Raw genomic sequence first — 16,210 nt, forward strand, 5'->3', positions numbered from 1 at the left:
GGCAGAACTGGAGTAGCTACTCTACAGACAACCTACAACACTGATGTCAGTGTACATTCCCATTACACCTTGCCCTCGAAATGTTCTCATCACTGGTGCCATTTCAATGTAATCTCTCTGGAACTCGCTTCCCTGGAGTTGTTTCCCTCAAAACTTCAACCTACAGCTGTTCAAGTCCAACTGTTACAGATTTTTTGTGAATGGAGGAAGACAGTAATATATATATACACATATAAAACACTTTCCATTACCAATACAGTACAGTATATGTCATGCACAAAGGTCTCCTGACCTGAGGTCTCCACCACCTGAATAACTGTACTAACAAAATGTGATCTGTCATCAAGTAGCTACCACAATATCCAGCTGCTTCTCTTGGATGGTTTGCATCTAAAGTATAGTTAATTCTGTTTATCACAGTTTCTCTGTACACACCCAGAAAAAGAATTACTGCATGATACTTTTTCTGGATTACAGTGTCACTTCTGTTTGCGCAGTGGCATCATACTTTTTTTCCCTTATGAACTGCATACCAGTACATACTCTACAGATGTGCAGTAGTATCATAAAGATATGCTACTACTAAATCTCATAGAGTCACAACAAAGTAAATACAGTAATCCCTCCACTATCCGATGTAATAGAGCCAAAGGCATGTCCGGAAAGTGGTCCCGTCTAGAAAGTGGGCAACTGCCTGCTGGACTGGTACTTAAGGACCCTAACCCAGCCTAACTTTGAAAGCCATCTAAATAACACCCTGCCGGACATGCATAGCAGCTATTTAACCCCTTAACCGCGGGTATTGTTTTGGTCTGACTGTCCTCGCCCGCGGTGGTTTCAGCCAAATGTAAACAAACATTTAAACCTTAATAACTCTGCACAGAATAAAGCTAGAGAAAAAAATAAGGTACCATTAGAAAGTACTAACCTTCAGCTTTCCATTGATGTAGGTTTCATGACTTTGTTGACTTTCACAGGACGGGCAGAGCCGTTAGAAGTGAGGGGTGTAAAATCACTATTTTACGCCCCACACACCAGTACCAAATGCCAACCACTCTCTGATAATAGTAATATAAACATATATGAACACTGCACATATGATAAACACCCACTCTGTGTTCACTGAGGTAGGTAAAAGGCACTTCACTGCAGCTGCGCCCGCACTTCACTGCGGCTGCGCCTCACTTCACTGCGGCGTCATCCGCTCACTGACGTTTCGGGCGATCTTTTCATTATTTCTAACTTCTAATATCATTTTACATATAATCTGGGCAATATACATTATATTTACACTGCACTTATTACTATATTGCGTCACTGTTGCATCACAGAATTACACAAGTGCCGCAGATTCTCTTATTACAGTATCACTTATTATACTGGCCAATATTTACATTTTTTTCTAGGCAAAATATCCCTCATTACTACATTATCCATTATACAATTATTGGTAAAGCACGTCACTGTCGCATCACTGTATATCACTGTCACTTTCAGTAACTCTGCACAGAATAAATCTAGAGCGAAAAATAAGGTACCATTAGAAAGTACTAACCTTCGGCTTTGCAATGATGTAGGTTTCATGATTTCGTTGACTATCACTGGATGGGCAGTGCCATTAGAAGTGAGCGATCTAAAATCACTATTTTTCGCTCACACACCATTACCTTCGCTCATACACCATTATCAAATGCCAACCTTATTCTGATAATACTATAAACATATATGAACACTACACATACGATAAACACCCACTCTGTGTTCACTGAGGCAGGTAAAAGGCACTGTCATTACCCGCACTTCACTGCCACATCAGCGGTGTTGTAATCACTATTTTTCGCTCACACACCATTACCAAATGCCAACCTCATTCTGATAATAATACTATAAACATATATGGACACTGCACATACGATAAACACCCACTCTGTGTTCACTGAGGCAGGTAAAAGGCACTGTAATTGCCTGCACTTCACTTCCACATCAGCAGTGTTGTCGCTCACACAGCTGGACAGATACTGATGCATGTTTGGTCAGGGGTGGGGTGGGGGGCCCAGGGGGTGGGAGGTGGGGCCCCAGGGGGAGGAGGGAGGTGGAGGTTGGCTGGAGTGAAAGAACTTAATAGCTACTCTCCCTTGAAACAATTGGCGCACGGAAAAAACGCGGGGTATTCAAAATACAGTGGAAGCTCGATTATCCAGGCTCGGATTATCCAGCTTTCGGCATATCCGGGCCGTGACCCAATGGTTCAGTGGTATAGTAATTCGTAGAATTATCCGTACGATAGCTCCGGTTTAAACAGGAAGCATCCAGTTTCTAGGGAGAGAGGCATGGATAAACCAGAGAGAGTCTTGCTCACCTTGCCCCCACCCACACCTCCTGCTCACAACTCGATCACAAGGGTGGTAGGATGGAGTTTGGTGAGGCAACTGTTCCTCCTGACGTAGCCTAACCTTGTTTAACTACTTAATACTTTAACCTAACCTGACCTAACCTGGGCTCCAGTTGGGAAATTGGGAAACTAAATCCACTTTTGTGTACGATGAGTTTCATCCATTATGCCCGAAGCAATCGTAGGTACGGCTTAAAGAACGTGATAAAAGAGAAAATCTTTCAGCAAGAGAAGGTAATTTACTACCCTCAAAATAGAAAAACACAGAAAACAAACTGGAGGAATATGAAGTGAATTGGTGAGGTCTTTAGGCTGTATGCTTAGACGAAAAGTAATGGGTTTCCTAGTTTTAGGGAACGAAATGAAACAAGAATGTCTGCTAATCAGAAAAAAAAAAAATACTCATCTCATGTGTTCTCGTAAGTTAGCATTGAGTTCTGCATTTTTCGTTAGGTATCGCGCCTCCCAACACATTTCGGACCAACAGAGCATTGTTATTTCTTCCTCTTACATTTACTGTTCACTCTTTTGTTCGTTCTTAAGTGTACTGTATGTGTGAAAGAGAGAATTAATACAAACAATAATGCATTCCATTAACCCCATCATAGCTGTCAGCCTCGAACAATGCTTTACTGTACCGGTGTCAGGGATGTTGGGTTAGGGAGAGCTATAAAAAACTGCGAACAATTATGGGAAGGGAACGAAGATCACTGGTATGTTTTCACGACCCTCCTCTACCATCTCAAACAGTCAGGCGGCCTGCCACTTCATCTCAGATGTTTTCGCCGATATGTTTAAATGCTAATGTAACATGCACCCTAATTATGAGTAAGTTTCTTCCAATATGCCGGAAACAAATGTAGGTAAGGCTTAAGGAACGTTATGATAATAAGAAAACAAACTAGAAAAATACAAAAACAAACTAGAGAATATGAATTGAATTGGTAAGGTTATTACGCTGTATGCTTGGACGAAAATTTAAGAGTTTCACAATTATAGGGGACGAAATGGAACAATTATGTTTACTAATAAGAAAAAATACTTTCATCTCAAGTGTTCTTGTAAGGTGGCATTCAGTTCCACATTCATTGTTCGATGTCGCTTCCCAACACATTTCGGACCGACAGAGCATACAGTTATTTCTGCTCCTTACAGTTAAGTGTACATTTATTGCACATTCTTTTGTTCGTTCGTGTATGTGTGAAAGAGAGTATTGATACAAACAATAATGTATTCCATTAACCCCTTATGGCTGTTAGCCTTGAACAATGCTTTACTGTACCGGTGTCAGTAACGTTAAGTTAGGGAGAGCCATTAAAACTGCGAACAATTATGGGAAGGGAACCAAGGTCACTGGTATGTTTATACGACCCTACTCTACAATCCCAAACAGCTCGGCGGTCCTTTCATCCCAGATGTTTTCGCCGATATGTTTAAATGCTAAAGTAACATGCACCCTAACTTTATGTTTAAATTCTAATGTAACATGCTCCCTAATTTTCTTTCACGAATCATAACAAATCACAAGATGGGTTTAGGGAGGAGGGGAAAAAGCCAGGTGTACCAGACGAGTCTTTTCACATCTGTAAGAAAAAGAAACTGACTTTATAACTCTGAAAAAATGGTTTCAAGGTCTGCCACGGGAGTACACAAATTTCTGAACTCACGAACATTGAGTATTTGAGGGGGGTAAACATACGCTTTGCTGTAAGCAGTAAAAGCACCTTACTAAATCAGTTCATCCTGATAGTCTGTTATATTTTTCTGATTATTTCTGGGTTGGTAAATAAACATTTCTTGTTAAATCTTTCCCCGCTGTTTTTATCTGTTCTGGTGTGACGACTCTTTGATTCGTTAACGTAATGGCAGAAGACACTGTTCTAATCTAAGTGTTTAAACCTGGCCTAACCTAGCTTAACTGCACCTAATAATGTAACCTAACCTAATCTTCAGTTGGGAAGTTGGGAAACGAAGTCCACATTTGAGTACGATGAGTTTCGTCCATTGTGCTGGAAACAATCGTAGGTACAGCTTTAGAACGTGACGATACTAACAGGGAGGAAATCTTTCAGTAAGTAAACATGATTTACCGATCTGAATATAGTCTGAAAAATACTGAAACAAGCTGGAGGAATATACATTGAACTGGAAAGGTCTTTCTGGTACTTAAGTGTACATTTACCGGTAAATAAATCAGTCTAACAGTACAGTACTTGTGTTTCCGCCGGATTAATCGTGCTTTCGGATTAATCAGGCACCCCTTAACACCATATAGCCCGGATAATCGGGCTATCTCTGTATTCACAAACATTCGAGAATGACACCCGCGGTTTGGTCCAGTTTTTGCAATGTCATTCTGGAATGACACCCGCGGTTAAAGGGTTAAGACCCTATTCACACCAATAATGGACATAAAGCATGAAATAAATGAAAAGGAACCAAAGAATGTGGAATTAGAAGTGACTGTACCTCAGCCAGGGTATTTACAGCACGTCCGTGGCTGCCTTCTTAAGGCTTTGGCAGTGGCGAAAATGCTCTTGAAGCACGTACAGTAATCCTGTGTTGTGCTGCACTTACAGTAATTCTTTGCACTGTGAGTTATAGTTGTTTAACACTGCACATTGTTAGTTGCACCACGCCAGTTTGCACTCCACAGTTAATCATTTGCACTCTAAATTCTAATTTCTTAACACTGCACAACACTGTAAATTCCCATGTGGTCTACTGGCAAGGTATTGCAGTTTACTCACTGTTTATTCACCAAAAAAAAAAAAGAGCACGTGTGGCATCCACTGCGATAAGCATCCACTCGCGATCGAAGTTAAGCGGTAACTGTTGGAGTGTTGGTGACGGGGAAACAGAGTTGCCAGATCGCAATGGCCTTATTACCAAGCTCCTCAATTTTCATTACCAAATTTGTAAAGCTACCAATTATTCTTCACTAATTATATATACAAGTGGAAATACATGTAATCACTCTTCTCATAATTAACAGCATGTTGATTATTTTCACGCTATGTAGGCTAGCAAATTAATCAGAGAGAGCAGACAATCCACCATCTCCATCCTGTGTATCCTCATACATGTGAAAAATCCATTTGGTAATGCATTATTCTGATTCATTACCAAATTGGCCCACATTAGGTAATGAAAAATACCAAATGGCAACCCTGACAGGGGAAGGGGGAGGGGGTAGGAAGGAAGGGGTGAAGGGGCTGTGGTGTAAACCCGCTGCTTGGCACTGCGTGGCAATTTCAAACTATGGGAGGGAAAAAAAAAATCATTTTGGGGGGGAATTTTTTCTTTTTTTGGTCATTTTTGGGATCTGAAGGTCCAGGTCTACAATGTCCGGTAAGTGGGGCGTCTGGAAAGTGGGCATCCGGATAGTATAGGGATTACTGTATAATCAATGAAAATGAAAAACACAGAAAGCAGTATGGACTTAAAAGGGGTTCACATGGCACCAAAAATCTGTGGAAACAAATAAGGTTAAAACTAAAGATTACTTTCATGGTCTAGTTTGGTCCCATGAAGGCTTGCCTGTGCGTAAAACTGATGAGGTTCTATAATTACTGGGGAAAAAAAAAAAAAATCTATCTATTCTATCCATTGCCAGACGCCTCAATCCCCTTTGGGGTGGCCACAAACAAATCGCCTCAACGTTGCCCTGTCCCCCGCCATTTCACTGCCCTGCTCCCAACTCACACACCCCTCTCTCATATACCTCTCCACCCCATCCCTCCATCTCATCCTCGGCTTCTCCCTCCTTCTTCCCCCCCTCCACCTCACTCACATACACTCTCTTCGTCAGTCTTTCACCCTCCATCCTCTCCACATGGCCAAACCACCTCGGTGCGTTCCTCATAACGCTTCCTATCACATCCACATCCACACCACAACGCTCCTTTATATCCTCATTCGTCAGCCTGTCTCTCCATGAGACTCCACAGGCTCCTCTTAAATAACTCATTTCCACTGCTCTCACTCTTGACTTGTGTCCTTCCAACAACGTCCAAGCTTCACTTCCATACATTAGAGTTGGTATCACAATACTGTCATGTAGTAACTTTTTCACATCCTTGTTTCTTATCACTGCTTTCAAAGAACCAGCAACCTTCCTTCCCTGCTGTACCCTTTCAAGCATTTCACCCTCCAAACCTCCATCCTTACTCATCACACTACCCAAGTACCCTGTACTTAAACATACTCACATTTTCCAATTCCTCACAATCCAACCTTGCTGTACATTCACTGACTTAACCTCTCTCAAAGACCATCACTTTACTCTTCCCTACATTCACCTTTAGATTCCGTTTCTTACACACTCTCCCAAACTCATCCACCAAGCCTTGCAGCTCCCCTTCGTCTTCACTCAACAACACAGTATCATCTGCAAACAACAGAAGAAGGAGTTTCCAAACACTATCCTCTCTCACCAGGGCCACTCCATCATCCACTACCCTACCTTGTACCTCTTTTATTACCCCATCCATGTACAGATTGAACAACCATGGAGATATGACACATCCTTGTTTCAACCCAACCTACAAAGAGAAAAATTCACTTAGTTCACCATCCACACGCACTGCAGCCTAAGCACCATCATACATACACTTCACAGCATTCAACAACTTCCCATCTACTCCATATATTCTTGATACTTTCCACAATCCTTGTCTATCCACCCTGTCATATGCTTTCTCCAAATCCATGAAAGCCCCATACAACTTCTTTCCCTTCTCTAGAAACTTTTTCACTAAAGATCTAAGAATGAATATCTGATCTACACAAGCTCTTCCCTTCCTAAAGCCTCCCTGTTCTTCTCCAACTAATTCCTCTGTTCTTTCTCTAACTCTGTCAATAAGTACCCTACCATACACTTTTCTTATTGTACTAAGAAGACAAATGTCCCTATGATTACCATACACTTCTTTTTCCCCTTTTCCTTTGTACAAGGGTATATTTATACCTGACTTCCAATCCTCCGGGACTCTACCTTCCTCCCAGGCCAATCTGCACATCATCCATATTCATTCTACTACAATCTCTCCTCCATGCTTCAGCATTTCACCACACACTCCATCAATTCCTGGGGCTTTCCCCAATTTAACTTTCTTCATTGCTTCCATAACTTCTATCCTACTGATTTCTTCCTGTCTTCTCACCTCCCTCCTTCTCCCAGCCATTCCCCAGCCACTTATACTCGCATTACTTCCATCCTCTATGATCAACAATTCCCTAAAGTGCTCTCTCCATCTGCTCACTTTTTATCCCTTCTCCACTAGTAATTTACCATTTTTATCTTTCACTCCCCTGCTAACCTCACTTCCACCCTGTCTTACTCTCTTCACCTCTTTCCAGAACATTTTCTTACAGTCCCTCCACTTTACACTCAAATTCCTTCCAAATTCCTCATCCACTCTCTTCTTACTCTCTCTTACTAATCTTTTCACCTCTCTCTTTCTTTCTACATATAACTTTCTCTTCCGCCTCTCAACTTCTTCCACGCCCCTATTTCTCATCCATTCATTGTATGCTTTCTTCTTTTGTGCCACAGCCTGTCTCGCCTCTCCAGTCCACCACGCTGTTCCTTGCACCCCTCTCCGTCTACTCTTCCTCCCACACACCACATCACATGCTGCACATATTTCTTCTGTAAATATCCTGCACACACCTTCCACGTCCCCCATCTGCTCCAATTCATATTTGCCCAATCGTTCCTCCACTTCTCTCTTATACTCTGCCTTTTTCTCATCCTCTTGTAACCTTTTCACTCTCCTTCCTCTCGTCTTTCCCTTCTTCTTACTTTAAAACCTGATACCGGTACACTCAGATAATTGGATCATTATTTTACAAAGGAAAACCATACTGCTTATAGGAAAGGGAACTCTCCTGATTTCATCATGGATATGAATCTGAATAACAGACAATTTGCAAGGAACTGAGAAATTACAAATCATGAGTTAATTAATTAGGAAGGCAAATGAAAATTTGAATAATATCATAAAGTAGTGTTAAGGATAATATAAATACAGTAAAAGCTTGATTAAACGGGATCCGATGCATCGGCATATCCTTATAACCGGAACTCAAATTCGATCCAGCATGGGGTAAAAAAATATTCCGGATACCAGTCGTAGTGTATGCCAGTAACATATGCTAAATTTTTCTTTAAATAAAATTTGGTAATGTTTGCTTGTTTTGCATTCAGTCCTGTACAATTTCTCTTTGCTGTCTATTTTTTGTATTATAGCGTACCTGTACTGTATCTTACCTATACAGTATCTAATACTGAATAGTGTACTATATGAAATAAAGTGTGGTAGGTGAGGGCACTCACCATCCACTCACTCGATGTAGTGCTGCTCTCGGCTGTCTGCCCTTTTCTTTCCTCCATCCTTCTTTCCTTCCATCCTCTTCTGTCTTTCTTTCCTTCATTCTTTCCTCTTCCTTCTGCCTACAGGTGACTTTACGCTCCCTCTTCTGTCTTTCATTCCTTCATTCTTTCCTTTTCCTTCAGCCTGTGGGTGACTCTACACTGAGTGACAAGCCTACTGGTTTCCTGTACACCTGAAAACCATTTACTACACTGGGTGGTAACCATATAACCAAATTTTGGGGCCTGGTGGTTTGTTGGGTAATTATGGTGCTCCAATTGGATTGGACCGGTGAAGGTTTATATCTATGGGGTAGTTGGGATTTATTGCTCATATAATGTCACTCTGGGATAAGTGAGGCTGGTCACTCTCATATTAAATGTCAGGACCAACTTGCCTAGCCCCAGGCTCCTATGCTCCTCATGGGGCAGTGTAGGATTGGATGATGGATGGATGGATGGATGACCTTTCAGAAAATTTTTAAGAGTAACATTCGGTAATCCGGAAAATTCCATATCCAGAATGGAAGAATCCCCATGCATTCTCGTTAATCGAGCTTTTACTGTACAGTAGTCCCTCCAATATCCGATGTAACAGAACCAAAGGCATGTCCGGATGGTGGTCCTGTCCGGATATTGGGCCCCAGCCTCCTGGACTTGTACTTATGGACCCTAACTCAGAAAAACTCCTATACAACTCCCTCTGGACATGCATTGCACCTATTTAAGACCCAAATCACACCAATAAGGGACATAAAAGACTGAAATAAATGCAAAAGAACCATAAAATGAGGTTTTAGAGGTGAGTTTATACAATATTAAACATTCTGGGTACTTACAACAAGTCCCTGGCTCCGGGACTGGTTTGAACTGCCAGTTTGCAGTAATCCTTTGCACTCTAAATTCTAATATCTTTACACTGCACAACACTGTAAATTCCCGTGTGTTCTAGTGGCGAGGTATTGCAGTTAATTCACAGTTTATTCACAAAAAACGAGCATGTGTGGCTTGCACTGCTATAAGCATCTGCTCTCGATCGGAGTTAGGCTGTGACTGTTGATGATGGCGGGGTAACAGAGTTGCCAGATCGCAATGGCCACAATACCAAACTCCTCAATTTTCATTACCATTTTTAACTTTCATTACCAAATTCGTAAAGCTAGCATCTATTCTTCACTAATTATATACACAAGTGGAAATACATGTAATCACTCTTCTTATGATTAACAGCATGTTGATTATTATCACGCTATATAGGCTACCAAATTAGTCAGAGAGAGCAAACAATCCACCATCTCCATCCTGTGTATCCTCATACATGTGAAAAATCCGTTTGGTATTGTATTATTCTGATTCATTACCACACGAATTTTTCATTACCAAATTGGCCCACATTTGGTAATGAAAAATACCAAATGGCAACCCTGACAGGGGAGGGGGGAGGGGGGAGGAAGGAAGGGGTGAAGGGACCATGGCGTAACAGCTATTCGGCGCCATGCGGCAATTTCAAATTACTGGTGGGAAAAAAGTCGGATTTTTTTCTAATTTTTTGCGGTTTTTGGTCCATTTTGGGAATATTGGATCCCGGGACGAAAATGTCCGGTTATTGGGGATGTCTGGAAATTGGGTGTCCGGATATTACAGGGATTACTGTATATAGCTATAGTGAAACCTAAATAAGTCGACCCTGCAGAAGGCGGAATTTCTGGTACCGATAAGTAATTTGTGACGGAAGGGGGTTGGTGATAGCCAATAGGCCCAATACCCTCTTCAGGCACAAAATGATCCATAGGTATACGTGGCGAGTGATGAGAAGGGTGGGTGGTGAAATGAATGAATGGAAGGCAATGATTGAGTATGTGTGTGTGGATGATGGGATGAGAGGGAACATAATGGATGTAAGAGTACATAGAGGTTGGGGGAATGGAATTTCTGACCACCACTTGGAGGTGGTCAGAATCAAGGTCCACATGAACAAGAGAAATAAAAGAAGGGAAGGAAAGGAAGAAGTTGTGCATACAAGGAGGATGGAAAGGTTACAAGAGGATGGAAAAAAGGCAGAATACTGTATACGAGGGAAGTGGAGGAGCGATTAGGTATACTGTATATGGATTGGAGCAGATGGGGGATGTGGAAGGTGTGTGGGGTGAAGAAAGGACGAAAGGGGGTGCAGGGAACAGTATGGTGGAATGAAGAGGTGAGAGAGGCTGTGGCACAAAAGAAGAAAGCATATAGCGAGTGGATGAGAAACAGGGGAGTGGAAGAAGCTGAGAGACAGAAGAGAGAGTTATACGTAGAGAGGAAGAGAGAGGTGAAAAGATTAGTAAGAGAGAATTCGAAGAGAGTGGATGAGGAATTTGGAAGAAATTTGATTGTAAAGTGGAGGGAATGTAAGAAAATGTTCTGGAAAGAGGTAAAGAGGGGTAGACAGGGTGCCAAAGAAGTTATGGAAGTTGTGGAGTGAGATAAAAATGGAAGGTTACTAGTGGAGAAGGCAGAAGAAGTGAGCAGATGGAGAGAACACTTTAAGGAACTGTTGAACATAGAGAATGAAAGTAATGCAAGTGTACGTGGCTGGGGGACGGAGGGATGTGAGAAGAGAGGACGAAATCAGTAGGATGGAAGTTGTGGATGTAATGAAGAAAGTTAAAATGGGGAAAGCCCCATGAATTGATGAAGTGTGTGGTGAAATGCTGACGCATGGGGGAGAGATAGTAGTAAAATGGATGTGGAAGTTGTGCAGATTGGTCTGGGAGGAAGTTAGAGTCCCAGAGGATTGGAAGTCAGGTATAATTATTCCCCTGTACAAAGGAAAAGGGGAAAAAGAAGTATGTGGTAATCATAGGGGCATTTGTATTCTTTGTGTTACAGGAAAAGTATATGGTATATACTTATTGACAGAGTTAGGGAAATAACAGAGGAATTAATTGGAGAAGAACAGGAAGGTTTCAGGAAGGGAAAAGGTTGTGTAGATCAGATATTCAATTTCAGATCTCTAGTGGAAAAGCTTCTAGAGAAGGGAAAGAAGTTGTATGCGGCCTTCATGGATTTGGAGAAAGCATATGACAGGGTGGATAGACAAGGATTGTGGAAAGTATTAAGAATATATGGAATAAATAAGAAGTTGCTGAATGCTATGAAAAATATGTATGAGGGTGCCAAGGCTGCAGTGCGTGTGGATGGTGAACTGAGTGAATTTTTCTATATGAAGGTTGGATTGAAACAGGGATGTGTCATGTCTGCATGGTTGTTCAATCTGTACATGGATGGGGTTATAAAAGAGATCCAAGATAGGGCAATGGATGTTGGAGTGGCCCTCATGAGAGAGGGCAGTGTTTAGAAACTCCCTGTACTGCTGTTTGCAGATGATGCTGCGTTGTTAAGTGAAGACGAAGGGGAGCTGCAAGGCTTGGTGGATGAGTTTAGGACAGTGTGTAAGAAATGGAATCTGAAGATAAAATGTTGGGAAGAGAAAAGTTATTGTCCTTGAAAGAGGTGAAGTCAGTGAATGTACAGTGAGGTTGGATGATGAGGAAATGGAAAATGTGAGTACATTTAAGTACTTGGGTAGTGTGATGAGTAAGGATGGAAGTTTGGAGGGTGAAGTGCTTGAAAGGATACAACAAGGGAGAAAGGTTGCTGGTTCCTTGAAGGCAGTGATAAGAAACAGGGAAGTGAGCATGGAAGTGAAAAAGTTACTACATGACAGTATTGTGATACCAACTCTAACGTATGGAAGTGAAGCTTGGACGTTGTTGGAGGGACACAAGTCAAGAGTGAGAGCAGTGGAAATGAGTTATTTGAGAGGAGCCTGTGGAGTCACATGGAGAGAGAGACTGACAAATGAAGAAGTGAAGCAGCATCGTGGTGTGGATGTGGATGTGATAGGAAGTGTTCGGTGAAACACGTTGAGGTGGTTTGGCCATGTGGAGAGGATGGAGAGTGAGAGACTGATGAGGAGAGTGTATGTGAGTGAGGTGGAGGGGGAGAGAGGGAGGGGAGGGCCAAGGATGAGATGCAGGGATGGAGTGGAGAGGTATATGAGAGAGGGGCGTGTGAATTGGGAGCAGGGCAGTGAAATGGCAGGGTACAGGGTGGCGTAAAGGTGATTTGTTTTGTGGCCACCCCGTATGGGATTACGGCGTTTGGCAATAGATGGATATAGACAGACAATACAGTACATTTAAAAAAAATTAAAACTAATAGAACCTTACCTTGTTCTGGTATTCCGGGGAAGTATTCAAGCTTGGAGGAAGCCTTTGGCAGGGTGGGGAGGGGGGATTGGGGGGCTCTAGGTCACTTTTCTGAACACTTTTCTAATAAAAACACTTAACACTTTGAGAACTTAAAGTACACACACTTAGATTACTATGCTACTGTATACACTATAAAGACCATTACAGTACTGTATCACTTACATCACTTAACCTACAGAACATTATTTAGACTTACACTTACACACTACGGACTTATCACTTAAACACTGCCACTGTCAGTCTGGAAAATGTTCTCTGGTAAGTCTGAGGAAGCAAGGCAGTCCAGAATGCTGCCTGAAGACTCACTGCTGCAGGATGGCTGAGGCTCCCTTGGTGCAACTGGTGGCTTAAAAAAGTCACTGATTTTTTTCTGTTTGAGAGTCATTTGCTGCCTCTTTATTACAATAACCCTCACATCTCTCAACACTGGATAAAAGTTTTGAAAACCACTGCACTGCACCATACATTCCATAGTCCTGTCCAGGAAATAATGAAAATCTGAAAGCTTATAAGTGGGGACCTCTTCCTCCTCATCAGCACCGTCTTCCCTGTCATCCCCTTCTGCAGCAGCAGCAGCTTCCACAGCAATTTCAGCCTCACTGTGACGGTGATAGCCCTGGTCCACAGCGTCACTTTCGAGCCAGTCTACAATGTCCTCAGTGATGTCACGCTCACCACTACCATGGGCTGTCTTCACAGTCCTCTGTGTTGAATCCTATGAAGTCCACCTCCACATCAGTCTCTTTCAGAGTCTGTTCCATGCGCTGGACAGAGTGGAGGCATCCAGTTCCTTCCAGGTCTCAGCCCAGTTGAGCAGTGCATTTCTTAAGTAACAGGCCTTGAAATTTTCTAGTTACTGAGCCCCCTTGTATCCTCCTCTTGGTCCTGTTCGGTCTCAAGCATTACCAGGCACTCCCCCAGCTGCTTGTTGCGATAGTGACACTAGGTGGCTTCGATCACTCCCTGGTCCACAGATTGAATGAGGGAGCTGGTACTCGGGGCCATGAACAGCACCTTAATCCTTCCCCCATGGACTACCAACTCCTCTGTGCTGGGATGTGCTGGGGCATCATCGAGGTGGAGAACAGCCTTTATTTCTTTGGCTGGAATGCCCATTTTTTCCTGAAATTTCATGACTGCAGGCACGAAGTATTTGTGGAGCCACTCCACGAAAAACTCCTTTGTGAACCAGGCAGTTTTGCTGTGCTTGTAGATAACCCGGAGATCGTCCATGATCCTGGCAATGGCCCTCGCCTTCCTCGACTTGCCTACCACCATCGGCTTCACCTATGAGTACCGTTAGCATTAGCGCAGCATAGCACAGGGATGCGGTCCTTTGCCATCTTGCACCAAGGGATGTGACCTTCCTTCTTGTTGGCCTGGGTGTTGGAAGGCATGGCTTTCCAAAAGAGGCCTGTCTCATTGGCGCTGTACACCCGCGAGAGGTAGAGGCCTGACGAAGCGATGATCTTCCGCAAGCGCTTTCGGAGAGGCTCCACCGCATCCTCGTCAGCACTGGCACATACCCCCACCACTTTCTGGTCCCCGAGGCAGTGGCGGCTCCTGATCCTGTAGAGCCAACCAGGACTGGCACAGAAATCTGGCACCTTAAAGTGCTTGGCTAACCTTGATGTGCCATTCTGGATGTCCACACCGCGGACAGGCACACCAGCGGCACGCTCCTGCTTGTACCATTTGCACACAGTATCGTCCAGGGTCAGGTGTTTGGCAGGGCACATCCTTTTCTTCATAGTCCTTGGCTCACCATAGGTGTCCTGGGAAAGGGCAAAAGAACGAATTTTGTCCCTGTTACTCTTGATGTTGTAAAATGTGCTGGGTTTGATATCAAACTCAGCACAAATTGAAAGAGTCGAAGCGCCAGCATCACATCAAGCCAACACCTTCTCCTGCAGGGTAAGGCTTTTCAGCTAAATGCCCTTCCTCCCGGATGGTACAGTGGGCCTCTTGCTACCGTTAGAAGACATGATGGCAGGGTATGTAGGTCTTTTGGTTCAATAAAGAATATGTAACACAATCAAAATACTAGCGAGCAGAGAGAGATGAGTCGCAAGCGAAGGATGGCGGCAAATTGAGCATTGGAAACGCGTGAGCGCGAGTTAGGTGTTTGTTTACAAGCTTCACACTTTTCCCGCAAATAAACGGGTTAATACGAACTATTCTCTCCAAAACATGTTACCACATGGAGTCTCTTGTATCATGACTATGACTTTAACCTCATTACCTAGTGTTTCCACGAATTAATGGAAATTTTTACAAGTTGATTTTTTTTTTTTTTTTTTTTTTTCCACGATAGCCTCTACAAGTTATCCCGAATTACGATTTACTGAAGTACGAATTAATGAGGGTTTACTGTAGAGTCTGCCCAAAAAAATCAAGCTTACTAAACTGTGCCCCAAAATGACAATGTTCACCCCACCTATGGATAAGACATATTAATTTAAGTCTAAAAACAGTTTAAAAATAAACCTAGACACATTGTTTTAGACTAAAATAGTCATAATCAGTAAAAAAATATCATAACCCATCATTAACCTGAGGTCTGGCCATTGTTAGGCAGGGTATGGTGGTATTTCTACCCCCATCAAAAAGCCAGGGTATTGCATCTACGGGTATCGTACATCAAGGTATTACTGTAAGTAATCCCCGTACTTTCTGGACGCCCACTTTCTGGACACCCCACTTACCGGACATTGCAGGCCTGGACCTTCAGATCCCAAAAATGGCAAAAAAAGAAAAAAATACCCCCCCAAAACGAGTTGTTTCCCACCTGTAATTTGAAATTGCTGTGCAGCACCAAACAGCTGGTGTACACCACGACCCTTCACCCCTTCCTTCCTTCCTCCCCCCTCCCCTGTTAGGGATGCCATTTGGTATTTTTCATTACCTAATGTGGGCCAATTTGGTAATGAAAAATTCGTTTGGTAATGAATCAAAATAATGAATTACCAAATGGATTTTTCACATGTATGAGGACACATAGGATGGAGATGGTGGATTGTTTGCTCTCTCTGATTAATCTGCTAGCCAACATAGCGTGAAAATAATCAACATGCTGTTAATTATGAGAAGAGTGATTACATGTATTTCCACTTGTATATATAATTAGTGAAGAATAAATGCTAGCTTTACAAATTTGGTAATGAAAAGTTAAATTTGGTAATGAAA

This window comes from Coenobita brevimanus, chromosome 95 (genome assembly GCF_032717465.1).
Source record: "Coenobita brevimanus isolate Jiangsu-jjx chromosome 95, ASM3271746v2, whole genome shotgun sequence".
Classification (NCBI taxonomy): domain Eukaryota; kingdom Metazoa; phylum Arthropoda; class Malacostraca; order Decapoda; family Coenobitidae; genus Coenobita; species Coenobita brevimanus.